The sequence below is a fragment of the Dendrobates tinctorius genome, unplaced genomic scaffold (genome assembly GCF_039654945.1).
Source record: "Dendrobates tinctorius isolate UK_male_01 unplaced genomic scaffold, ASM3965494v1 ptg000022l, whole genome shotgun sequence".
In the NCBI taxonomy this organism is placed as follows: Eukaryota; Metazoa; Chordata; class Amphibia; order Anura; family Dendrobatidae; genus Dendrobates; species Dendrobates tinctorius.
In genome coordinates, this window is record NW_027361690.1 from 44,014,585 (window position 1) to 44,028,577 (window position 13,993).

The 13,993-nt window shown below is 42.6% G+C and overlaps 1 protein-coding gene across 1 annotated transcript in view; it reads right to left on the reverse strand.

Annotated features, from left to right (window-relative positions):
• ZNF710 (zinc finger protein 710) overlaps nucleotides 1-13,993 on the reverse strand; it is an 85,254-nt gene that overhangs the window by 63,701 nt on the left and 7,560 nt on the right. Inside the window, exon 2 of the mRNA XM_073568654.1 lies at nucleotides 6,818-6,877. The gene's annotated coding sequence lies outside the window, so the exon portion shown is untranslated. The remainder of the gene's footprint in view (nucleotides 1-6,817; nucleotides 6,878-13,993) is intronic.

The window sequence follows — 13,993 nt, forward strand, 5'->3', positions numbered from 1 at the left end:
CGTATCATTGGCGTAACCTGTGCAGGCACACAGGGGCCCAAGTTGTAAGGGGGCCACTACCATCTGTACAGCAGGTGGCATTGTACATTGTGGACTACACAGGGCCCTCTTATGTGTCCGCTACAGTTTCTACGTACAGTATGTATACATTATACACACTAGGTTATGGTCTCTTTGTGCTGTAGTGCATATATATTTATCACACACATATTAGTTTGTATAGTTGGGTTTTGCAGAAACCGCTTCACATCTTAGCTTGTTGTAAAATTAAAAATTAATTGTTCTTTTGAATATTTTATCCTAGGTAAACAAGAAAATAAAAGAATTAGAAAGACTCCGGATACCACACTATAGAAAACATACGTTTCCTACTTCCCTATGTCATCCGCAGTAGAACAACCTGTTCATCAGGATTCACCACTGCCAACCTTGTGCTTTTACAGCTAAAAGAAATGTAAACTACCTGGGATCTAAGCATTGACCTTGCTGAGCTCTTTACCACAGTAGATCCAGGGAAGACGTTATTCAGTATGTAGTTTGCCATAGACTCCATCTGGCCAGTAATAATGCACAGTACCTAAGGTAAGGGATAGGAAAACCTGGCTCGTGTCTTGTTTATCAGATTAGCCACCCAGCTAGCTCATCATTAAAATATCAGCAGATATAAAAACAACTCATTACAGCGCATGCACCTCTGTATCATTACTGCAGTATCGTGTGTTTGGTGTACAGGCCTATTGTTGATTTGGTAGAATTTAAAGTTCCAATACAAGCAGTGAAATAAAGAAATGGAGCCGGGCTGCAGTGCCCAGAATGGCAGGGGGCCAAGGTACTGCGGTGCTGGAAGGAGGGAAAAAACAATTCACGGGAGACTGCTATATCAGCCCTGTGTCCCCTTTATACTTAGTCAGTGGGGGCCCCAGAGGTTAGTCCTCACTGACCATAAAGTGACTGCACCATGTAGTCAACTCCTGACTCAACGCCTCATTGTCCTTGGCAAGTAGTCAGAGAACATTGTATTGTAGAACCTAGGCTGTCATAATGATCACAGAGGCAAGGAGAATGATAAATCAATATATTCCATACAGGTCACAGGATGCACCACGTAAGCCACTAAACTAGGAAGCAAGGCTTACAGGGAATTCACCAGCAGGCTTTTGCTATGTAATCTGAAAACAGCATTCTGTAGAGGTTAAAACACAGATTTCAGGGATGCCTCTCATCAAGCTCAGTGGTTTTGCTTGTCTGTAATGATTGTTTTAGCACCTCTAGCTTATTGTTTGGACACAACAGCATGTGCTTCCTGCTTCAGCAATGCCCCCTGCTGTGATAAGCAAATCTTATCACAAAGGACTTTGTAGACAGCCTGGTGTGGGCGGGGTCATCTGTGGTGTGGGCGGAGGCAGCTTCCTCAGCTCTGCTGTATTACCAAATTTAAAAGCACTGATTTTGTCAGAAAGGCTGAACCCAGTAATCTAAGTGATACATCGTTGGATTCAGCTTCTCATTCCCTACATCAGGCTGCTCTCTGATGAGGTAACAAAAACCTGCAGACAGATTCCGGTTAAGTGCAAAAGTACTGGCTGGATACCCTGTGAATGAGTTACTGGCACGGAGAGCTTTCCAGAAATAATGACTAGACACAAGGACAAAAGTGACGTTTTCTTATTGCTTTTGTTTATGTCCATCTTACAAGGATATACTGTACCTCTGGATACACAAGTCCCCATGAGCAGCAATTGCTCACATATGACTGCAGGTTAGAAGCTCCAAACAACAGCATGATGATAATGTGACAGCGGGCCCCCTGTGGCCCAACAACAACACACTGCTGTCTGCAGCAACCGCTCCTGCGCGTCCAGCTGCGTCCAGCTGGGTCAGATCTGTGCAAATAGAGGTAATCAAACTTCCGTCACGTTTCAGAATTTTCACAGAAAGCCACAAACTTTGGCTGCAAGTCATAGTTATGAATCCAAACTCTAAATGATTTATCTCCAGACTAAAAAAGACTTTATACCCAGCCAATTGCAATCTGGAAAATATATCTTTTTAGTTAATTTCTTTTCATAGGAAATATGTTGACGTTTCACAGCGGTACAACAACTGCTTCTCTTCCCTTCCCCCATAAAACACATAATAAATACTCAATGCAAAAAAAGAAAGAGGGAGAGAGCGAGCGCAAGAAACTAAAAAGGAACTGAACACAGGAAGAACATAAAAAGAAAAGAAAATGCATCAGCCCGGAGAGGGGGGAGAATACACAAAAGAGAGAAATGAAAAGAAAGGAGGGGGAAAGAGTGATTGGAAAAAAATAGAGGAGTGAAAAAGAAAAGGATTTTCAATAGAGAACTGTACCCACATGAATGGTGTGTACATAAAGAAAAGATTGCCTGAAAGGAAACCGCCACATGAAATAACCTCTCCTTCACAGGCACTGCCAATCAAAACGACAATGCTAATGCTTCCTTTCTTTCCTTGTTCTTCTACTTTCTGCTTTTCCAATGTGGGCCAAGGAAGAGCTGCTGAAGTGGGGGGTGGGGGGCTAGAACGTTAAGTAATTGCTTTAGTATTAATATAGGAAAAAGTTTACACGGTATTTTCTCTTTCACACGTCAGAATGCAGATTGGGAATTGTAAGCCAAGAAAAAGGGACCAAACATGGATGGGTTAACATTTTGGCTTACAAATATTATCCAAACGACCAAACAAAATACTTTCCAGTGAAAGTGGCCTGAGGATAATTTCATGCATTTCTAAAAGCCAATAATATAGCCGCAGGGTCCGGTCCGACTGTGAGTCCATGCTTCATATATCCCGCGTCTGGGCCATTAATTGTGGCACATCTTATGTGAAGCACACACGGAAAACGGGCATTACAAGCATCCCCAGACTATTATACCAGGCAGCAAGCTGAAAGATACCATTACGCTTCATGGAAGAAAGTCAACGCCAGATGCCACATGTTGTGTTATGTAATATATGGAGCATTTCTTACCAGACCATAATCTTTAGTAAGAAATCTGAATATACTCATAAGACACAGATCTATTGTACAAATTTGGACACAGAAATCATAGAAATTTATGTGTCCAAATTTTTTTCATTCATCTGAGCCAATTCTGTAATCCGCATTCCGATGTATGGGACATTCGAAGATAATTCTGCACCAAATCTGTCAGATATGAATGTGTAAGCAAAAGAGAGTATACAGACAGGACAACGCGGGATCACAGCTGCTGCTTTCTGTGAGGTAAAACGTTTAAAGGGAACCTGTCATCTCGTTTTGCCGCTATAAGATGTGGCCACTGCCTTTCAGGGCTTATCTACAGCATTCTATAAAAATGTAGATAAGCCCCCGGTCCGATCTGTAAGATAAGAAAAATAAAGTTTTATTATACTCACGGGGGGGGGGCTGTCCGGTGAGTGTCACAGGTCCCGGATCCAGCGCTTCCCATCTTCATGCGATGTCGTCATCTTCCTTGCTTTGTGCCGCGTTCCTGCGCAGGAGTACTGATCTGCCCTGTTGAGGGCAGAGTAAAGTACTGTATTTTGCAGGCGCTGGGTCTCTCTGACCTTTCCCAGCACCTGCAAAATACAGTACTTTGCCCTGCCCTCAACAGGGCAGATCAGTGCGCCTGTGCAGGAACGCGGCACGAAGCAAGGAAGATGACGACATCGCATGAAGATGGGAGGCGCTGAATCTGGGACCTGCGACACTCATCCGACCGGACCGCCCCCCCCCCCGGTGAGTATAATAAAACTTGTTTTTCTTCTCTTTCAGGTCGGACAAGGGGCTTATCTACAGCATTACAGAAGCTGTAGATAAGCCCTGAAAGGCGGTGGCTGTAGCTTATAGTGGCAAAACGAGGTGACAGGTTCTCTTTAAAAACAAGTAGCAAATGCTTCATCTCATGGAAAGAATCAGCTTGATCCTGTGCTGTCCTGTCTGTACACTCTTTTGCGTCTTCCCCCAGCCAGGAGCTGTGGCATGATCAGACCATATCCCTGCACAGTCAGACACAGTCATTACACAGCACACAGCAGGGGCACATTTATAAGATTATCTCAGCACAGGGACATTTTTTTAACACATCCAAGTGTGAAAGTTATTATTATCCCAAGATCTAATTGATTAAAATGTACTTTGTTCATGAGCCAATCCTTTAAGGTGTCTAAAGGCCCCGTCACACAAAACGAGATCGCTGATGCGTCACCGATTTTGTGACACAACATCGATCCCGCTACATGTGACACATAGCGGCGACCACCCCCCCCGCTGGATATTGCTGATCGTGCTCGAAAGTCCTGGGCCATTTTTTCATCGTCAGCATCCCGCTGGCCAGCATGCATCGCTGTGTTTGACGCCGACAAGCGACCTTGTTGGCAACGCGGAACTCAGGGACGCAGGCTGGAATCATTCAGATTAGCTGCTGTGTGACACCGCACCAGCGATCCTTACCAGATCGTATCGTTGTCGAGATCGCTGGTGCATCGTTGAAGAGATCTGCCTGTTTGGCAGCTCACTAGCAACCATGTAGCGACACACCAGCGATCCCTACCAGGTCGTATCGTTGTCGGGATCGCTGGTGCGTCGCAATGTGAAACGGGACCCTAACAGAAATCCTAGTTTAATGATATTCTCAATTAATTTGCATAAATATGTCCGCTTATAGATAAACCAGTATAAAGTCAGACCTCACAATGTGTATTAGATTCCCTAACAAAGTAAAGCTTGTGGCTGCAACTGCATCTACTGAAAAGCCTTTATACTCCTGTTTCGGGGAGGTCTTACACCATAGTGTATTCTAATGAGTGCTCTATTGTCGCCCCAAAACAGTCAGGCTAATATAAAGAGGGTTGTTTTCATAGCCATGAAATAAATGCACAATTCAATTTGTACATTTTAGCTCCAGGAAATAATGGTAGCTACGGTAAATTAAAAAAAACACATCCAGGGATGTCTATATATTCCATATTTTAAAGAAAAAAAAGCAAGCAAACCCCCTACAATAAACCTGCATTTTTGAATGCAAACACACATGCTTACCTAAGTCTACATAAGTAACAGTGTCCTGTCCACCTTGCTGTCAGGCTCAAATGCACATTTTTCAGCAATGAAAATATGGTGTTTTGTCCTGTAAGTTGCATGAACCCCTCTAGATCAGAAAAAATAATTTCACATATTATGGTAAGTCTAAATTTTTGAGGCCTAACCACAAAAGCTGAAATGGAGACAGAAATGCTTCAGCTACAAGGCACTGTGCGGTGAAGACGACAACCCAGTATGAGCACCCTACTGTCTGTACCCAATGTGAAACATTATACAATCATGAGGAAAACTAAGTACACCCTCTATAGCTTTATATATCAGAAAGTAATAAAAAAAAAAAAAAAACGGCCATTAGATGGTTTTCATCTGAGTTTGTACTTACCTAAGTATAATGTCCATAGTTTTCTTTCTTTTAATTTATTGTAAGGTTTTACTCACTCAGCTGCGGTTGAGGTAGGCACAGGAAGCGGTTTTCATAAAAAATGTCCAGGCAGGTTTATTATCTCCATAAACCTGCTTAAGCATAAGCAAACAAAAGATAGCCTTCTCAGGCACAGAGTGGAAACTAAGGGCCCCGTTACACGCATCAATGTCCCAGCGATCCCACCAACGATCCGACGTGGATGGGATCGCTGGGACATAGTTAGCTGATCGTTGGTGAGCTGTCACATAGACAGCCCACCAGCGATCAGGACCAGCAAGCACGCTGGTATCCAGGGTAAACAGCGGGTAACTAAGAGCCGCGCTGCTCCTAGATGCCCGCTGTTTACATTGGAAACCAGCATGCAGCGTCGCTGACCGTTGCTCTCCCGCTGCCACATGCAGCGATGCGCGCTGGCCAGTGGGAGACCAATGATTAAAAACGGCCCAGGACGATCCTGCACGATCAGCGATACCCGGCGGGGGGCCAGTCGCTGAAGCGTGCCACACACAGCGATGTCGCTAGTGAGATCGCTGTGGCGTCACTAAATCAGCGATCTCACTGGCGATATTGCTGTGTGTGATGGGGCCTTAACTGAAAATCAAGAGTCCATATAGTACTGCGGGTCCGCCCTCGCCGGTCAGTGTCTTAAGCAAACGCACCCAAGGCCTTCACACCTCCAGTCACAGACACTGAATGGGACACTCAGTCTCCATTTTATTTGCCAAACCGTGCCCCTGGGGTGAGGATATTTGAGGAGTCATTCCCACCCATCTCTTTTGACTGCTTGTAAAACCCGGCCCTGGAATGCTCTAATAACTCTCTCAGCACTATATGTGCTGGAGCATGCATCCGAGTGTACACATCATCAAAGCTACCAACTGCGATGATACATATCTTCCATCAAGGACCCGCCCGGCGGCCATGTTACAATATCCAGATACATGAGGCTACAGAATTTAGAAGGTACTTAGTCCTTCTCAGGACTGTATATGATCAGCAGATGTTGCCATTTTGGATTTACGTTGGGCTAGCTTAGCCAAAGCTTATTAATCTTTAAAACTCTTCACTAAAGCCCACAGATGACTAGCCAACAATACAACTTTCCAAGAAGAAGTAAAGTATTTTCCCACTGAGCGTGCTTTGTGGCAGGTCCTCTATTCTGTAGAACAGAAAAGTGCGTCAGGTGCAGCTCTAGCTTTCTTTATCACATGGAAAAATAGTTAGCTGTCCAATTACTGAGGCTTCTTCCTTACAATCAGTTTAACCCTTTTATGACCATCACAATAACTGCAGCATGATTTCCCCCGAGGCTTTCCCGACATACAGAAGATAATCATACTTACTTGCTAAACATGGGAGTGCGGACTTCAGGAGCCAACTGTTGTAGAGTCTTCACGACTGATCTGTTTAAATGGGAAAGTGACATATTACATTTAAAAACATTAGGACTTACATCTGTATTAAACACATTTTATAACTGGCTATGATAAAACAAATGAAGAATGTAGCTAGGAGGGACAAAATAAATTACAATTTTATACTTAAAGGGAATCTGTCAGTAAGATCAACCTACCCCCCATGTATGGGCATGCAGGCCTTTGAAATGTAAATTCATCAACACTTTTACATCTTTTATCTGTTGCTGCATTCCTGAGATATTAGTTTCACACCCCCTCCTGTCTGTTATCAACGACCTATACTGCAGAGGAGTGATCGATATGTTAGTCCCAGACAACTCCTAATGTGTATGAGGGGATTCAATTCTACAATATTTTAGCCATCGCTGTATGCTAATAACAGATGTCGGGTACCATAGCAGTACTTTTAGGAGTTGGCAGTAAAACTTTTTTTTTTTCTACAAAACTCAAATATGAATATTAAAGCATAATTCTCATTATAATCCATCTCAGTTAATCAGTCGTGCCAGGTGAGTACAAAAACCTTGACTAATCAATCCTAAATGGGGAACATAGCACTTTTCTCCTCATCCATGCGCCTACAGTTCCCTTTTGCCAGCTGTAAGCTTCTGGTAATTGTTCAGAAACCTCATTAGCGCAAGTTTGGAAAAGAATAAGTAATTAAAACTTTTGATATTCCTATTCCATGCCGGCCCATAACAGCAGTACCCAACGTAAACCACTGTCAAACAAACAATCAGGAGTTCGAGCCTCAGACCGTTACCCGTTGTATGTTTCTCTGAAACGTTCACGTGTGAGAGGATAAGGGGACAGGAAAGATAAATTTAGAACAACTCAAACCGATCCATCATTCTGTGAACTTGTTTCCTTCTCAAAGGAAATCATCAAGAAACAAGCAACATTTTTTTCTTCAAGATAATCTACACATTTCCTACTATTTAAAAGCGAGCCAATTCATTGTGCGCGGTTCAGAACTTCATTTCTAGAGAAGTCAGATTGGATCTCGCCCAAGGACATTGTACAAAGTTATCAAAATGGCTGCAATGTACAAGTGCTACTGAAAATGCTTCCGATACAGTCAACTGTTACTTTACTACACGGGAATATAGGTTATCAATCCCATAACAGAATGAAATATACAATGTCTGATGGAAAATACAGAAAGGCCTACTTACTACGGCAATTACGGTTACTGCCAATATAAAAGGTGCACGGCTGCCTATAGTACTTTATAAAAGCTCCATGTGCATCCATGACATGGCCAAGAACACGAGCAAGCAAATAAAATGCCAATTGAAAAACAAGGCATAAACATTAAATTGTATATTGGTAAATTGAAAAACTTTTAATATAAAGAATAACATTAATTCGCCTAAACTGGAACATCCCTTTAGGCTGAGTTCACACGTTGCAGTTTTTTCACGTTTCCGCAGCGGTTTTAACCGCGCGATTTTGCCGCAAAAACGCGGAAAATAAGCATCCCATGCATTCCTATGGGATTCCGCAATGCTGTGCTAATGCTGCGGTTTTTACCGCGGCCCAATCACTTCACGGTAAAAAACGCAGCATGCTCATTAATTTTGCGGAATCACGGCGATCCCGCACCCATAGGAATGCATTGTTCTGCTTACTTTCCGCATGTGGCTGTGCACACCATGCGAAAAGTAAGCAGAACATTTGCGGATGGTACCCACGGTCCGGAGGAGAGGAGACTGTCCTCCGGGCTTTGGGTACCATATCCCTGTAAAAAATAGAATTTTAAATAAAAAATATTGTTATTCTCACCTTCCGACATCCCGCGCAGCCTTCACGCCTCTCTCCACGCTCCCGTTCCCAGTCGGCCTTTGCGAGCGATGACGTCCGTTCTTGCGGGATCGCAAAGTCTCGCGGTCATTCGCGCGACGTCATCGCGAATGACCGCGAGACGTCGCGATCCCACGAGAACGGACATCATCGCTCGCAAAGGCCGACTGGGAACGGGAGCGTGGAGAGAGGCGGGAAGGCTGCGCGGGATGTCGGAAGGTGAGAATAACAATTTTTTTTTTTTAATTATTTTTTACATGCTATCTTTTACTATTGATGCAACATAGGCGGCCTCAATAGTAAAAAGTTGGTCACACTCGCCAAACACTATGTTTGACGAGTGTGACCAACCTTTCAATCAGTTCTCCAAGCGATGCTCCAGTTTGCTTGGAAAACGCTAGCAATTCTGCAAGCTAATTACGCTTGCAAAATGCTAGTTTTTCCGCGGGAAAATCGCGGGAATTTAAAATGCGATTTTCCCACGGAATGGAATTCCCGCGGTAATTTCCGCAAGAGTTCCGGTACGTGTGAACCCAGCCTTAATGTAAAACTTTATAAAAACTGTACATTTAGTTGCGACTTGTAGACAGGCTGAATACATGTGGGGATTACCTGTTTGTTAGGGAATTCCCACATGTATTCAGCCTGTCTACAAGTCGCAAATCATGCAGATAAGACGATGAAAACTAAATCTCTGAGCACGCCAAAACACTCGGAGGACACCCAAGCATGCTCGAGAAAACCCGAGCAACGAGTATACTCGCTCATCACTACTGATCATCAAACCCTGAAAATTCTGTCCTAAAGATGAAGCTATGTTGGAGGGCTGAATGGGAGAGCCTCACTTAATGTTCGTTTTCACGGACCGACTGGCGGCATGATACGACTACCAACCAGGAAACCTTTACCGATTGGCGGTCGTTTGAGCTTCTTCTTCTACAGACAGACTAGCGTAAATGTTGTGTGCTGAGCGATCTATACAAGAACTCTCAGTCCACAAAGGCTGCCATTGTTCTTGACAGCTCAAGTCCTGTTTACACAGGACGATGTAACGCAGAGAAGAATGATCCCGTGTTGGGAAAAAGATAATTTCCCCCATAGAATGAACGTTTTGACATTCATCTGGTGATCAGCAGACTGTTTACACTGCAAGATACAAGAGTCTTTAACAATGTGCGATCTCGATTATCCTACAGTGAAAATGGCTCTTTACTTCTGAACCCTGACAACCCAGTGCCCTTCATGAGTGGTGCCATGATTTCCCCTATACTCTGTATACTTCTCCCCATTGGATGTGACATTTCTTTGGATAATAAGGAGTTAATGAGGATGCGCAGGCCACGGACCTTCGTTCTGCATTTCACCTTTTACTCTACATTAAAATGTGACCTTTTATACATCGCTATGCTATTTTGAAGTTACTTTAAAACTTTTTCACCCATTCATATACATAACAGATAAATAAAAAGGTGACCTAACACATACCACAATTCATTGTTCTCTGGCGACAGAAAAGCAGCAAGTTTTCACTTCAGGTGTGAATGACGATGAAATATCACTAATCTAAACTGGCAAAACAAAATCATTTCAAAACAAGTACCCTTTTACTTTTTCAAGCAAAGCAATCCTTTAATAATATTCCATTACAGATGATACAATATAAAGAGCAAGAAACTGCAGCTTGTACCTGTAAAATAATGGGAGACTACTTATCTCTATTCACATTACATAGTTAATAAAAAAAAATATTAAAAAAGTTGAAAAAAAAATGTAATTTTAGTTGCCAGCAAGTTTTTGTACTGGGCAAATATTTAGAGGGAAGGACACTGAATGCAAGACATCAAACTACTGTATGTACCATGAAAATGGAGAATAATTTATTCTAGTTCCCAATAAAATTTACACAAAACTGTAGAAATCATTTAATGAATGAATCTCAGAAAAGAACATGACCTAGCAAAGAAAAACTCTGAGCACAGTGTGAATAGCGTATCCTTTTTGCTCTGTGTGAGCCGTTGCTATCACGCCTGGATAACGTTGCGACATGTACAATGTACAGGCAACTTGTTGCCATTCTAGAGCTCCGCTGCTGAGCGCAGAGAGCAAGATGAAAGTCTCTGCTAATTACATGTTTACCAACCCTCAGAAACCTTTTAATTTCCATTAAAAGGAGTAAATACAGTTGCTGTTGTTTTAAACAGGGCTTAGATTTATTTGAAGGCCTAAAGAGGAGGAAACCATTACTGCATTTGGAGGAAGACCCTTTCCAAAGTTTACTGAGCAACACTATAGGAATGACTCTAGTAATCTGAAAACGAGAGCATGCTTATGTTAATGACATAATTAATGAGCTTAATGTGCCAGAACTCTAGGGGTTAGTGGACATGGTATTGTTTGCACCACTTCTCATGGCTCATTGATCAATAAGGCGTCACTTATGAAATTGCCTTAGAAGACTGATGGGTGTGACTAAAATCACAAATGGAGCAAATTATTGGCACAAAGTAAGAGGAAAAAAAACAGGTGAGGATAAGTTAGCCTTTATAATATGCAAAATATATCAAGCACCGTGATCACGGTCGTAAATTTGGAGCATTTTCATTTTTCAGACGTTTACACTTTCTATATATTAGACTTGATTAGTACATCTTCCCCAAATTCCATTGTTCACACATTACAAAATGTCATTTAGTTATCACTGTATAATCAGTTTTTGAAAAAAAAAAAAAAAAAGAAAACCAATGTATCATTATACAACGTGTATATATACAGCTCCGGCACAAATTTAGAGACCACCACATCAAATCCCTGTCATGGGCAGCCCAATCTCCAGACCTGAACCCCATTGAAAACCTCTGGAATGTAATCAAGAGGCTGATGGATAGTCACAAGCCATCAAACAAAGAAGAACTGCTTACATTTTTGCACCAGAAGCAGTATGAAAGACTGGTGGCAAGCATGCCAAGACGCATGAAAGCTGGGATTAAAAATCATGGTTATCCCACAAAATATTGATTTCCGAACTCTTCCTGAGTTAAACCATCAGTATTGTTGCTTCTAAATGATTATGAACTTGTTTTCTTTGCATTATTTGAGGTCTGAAAGCACAGGGGATTTTTTTTTAATTTTGAACACTTCTCCTTTTCAGAAAAAAGAACAAAATTTATTACTTGGAAATTCGGAGACATGTCAGAAGTTTATAGACTAAAATAACAATTTACATTTTACTCAAAAATATACATATAAAGAGAAAAATCAGGCAAACTGAATATTTGAAAGTGGTCTCTTAATTTTTATGTGCAAGCAGAAAAGGATCGGCACTGCAGCTGTATTCCAGGATTATCAGTATATTACCGGATCAGGACATACGGATGCCTAGCCACAGAAATCACCAAAGCAAATGTCCACAATCCTCATGAGAAAAAACATGGCAAATGGCACTCACCATCCTTAAATGTCCTTTATTGAATTTTACATAGTGCAGGTGAACATAAAGTGGAAAAGTGCCGGACGACAGCCGTTTCGCGCACACAATGCGCTTCTACGGACCTGTATATATATTAGTATATATATTAGTACTGTATTGGGAAAATTGCGTAAAGAGGACCTGTCACCAGGTCAAGAGTGGCCAGTTTGTTCTCTTACTTTATTCCTATTGCTCCTCTGAGTATTCCATTTTTTAAGTGGGTCGCCACCACACTGACAATCCCTTCTCAATCTGCATGTCTGCACCCTGTGATGCAGTGACTGGTGTTACATGTGAGGGTCACTGGATGTTCCCCCCAGAATGCGTATGAAGGCCATGAGGGCATTGCAGTCAGAGGCGCAGCTGTGGTTGCAATGCAGACTAAAGTGACTATTGGTCTTGGACAAGCTGGTTGTCCAAGGCAGATTTAGGGAAAACCTGCTTTGGGCTTTTTTCTTTATTGATGGTAGTGTTGCAGTCCATTTCATTCTTGGCCCGGGTTTTCCATGTGGCCCAAGGCCACAGGTTGCTAGTTAAAAACCCTGAAATATAGGGTCTGGGAGTGTCAGGTTCAGTGTCAGTCTGTTGTTCAGAGGAGTACAGGGCAGAAGGCTCTCCAGAGCTCCATCTGTGTGAGGCATCACAGGCCAGTGGAGCCAAACAGCCAAGGTAGCTGAAAAGCCTGGCACCCACAGCGGTAACCGGTGAGAGGAGGACTGGTGTGTTTAGTGACTGTAAACTGGAGGATATGGTTCCCGGCTGCGATCTGGAGGATATAGTGTACTGTGTAATGCTGTGAATAAAACATTAACACGGTGGTGCAGTAGCCCACGGCAACAGATTAGAGGTGGACTGGCGTGTTTAGTGACTGTAATCCAGAGGATATGTGCCTGGCTGCGAACCGAAGGTGGACTGTCTTGTTCCTGGCTGCAATCCGGAGGATATCGTGTGCTGTGTTTTTATGAGTTGAACATTAAACAAACGATTTGCTTTGAACTTTACTGGATCATTGCCTCATCACTGCACAGGGTTCTACCGCTGCATCACAACCCATAAATTAACACCTATACCCACCTCCAGTGCCAGCACTGTTCCGGCGATTTTGACACTTGCTCTCCCATGGTTCATGTGACATTGTTATGTCTCGTGAGCCCTGCGCCCAATCAACGCTGACTTCACTCTTCCTGCCTTCGTGCAAATTAGACATCAAGTGGAAGTCTGACGTCTCATATGTTCAAAGGCAAGGAGGGTAAAGACAGCGCTGACTGTGTGCAGGACTCACATGACAATGTCAAGTGAGTCCCGGGAGAGTCAGTGCCATCACAGCTGAACGGCATCAACACTGGAAGTGAGCATAAGCGATATTTTACATTTTACAGGGGAAAACATGCTGATTGAGAAGGGGTTGTCTGAGTAGTGCACAACCTCTTTAAAAAAATGGAATACTCAGGGGAACAATAGGAATAAAAGAAGAGCAACAGGTCTTCTTTAACCTACACAACAAACTAGATGGTGTGAGCTGCTCCACTTACTTGGGTGTGTCATAAAACATTCAGCTGAGTCACGTCACACAAATGTGATCATTATTCTGTAACTATTATGCTATGTCATGTATGGAAATTATGTCCCTACTACACTTATATTAGTAATGACATCATAGAACGCCCCAAATTCATTGTATGGGAAATAGTCATTTTCTTCTACCAAACCACATTTGGATTGACCGAACGGTAATATAAATGTCAATGTAGCAGTGTCCTTCAGAGAAATCATACTGTAGTTTACAAACAGGTGGAAATTACATTACCATTTTTTCTAGCATTTTGCTTTCC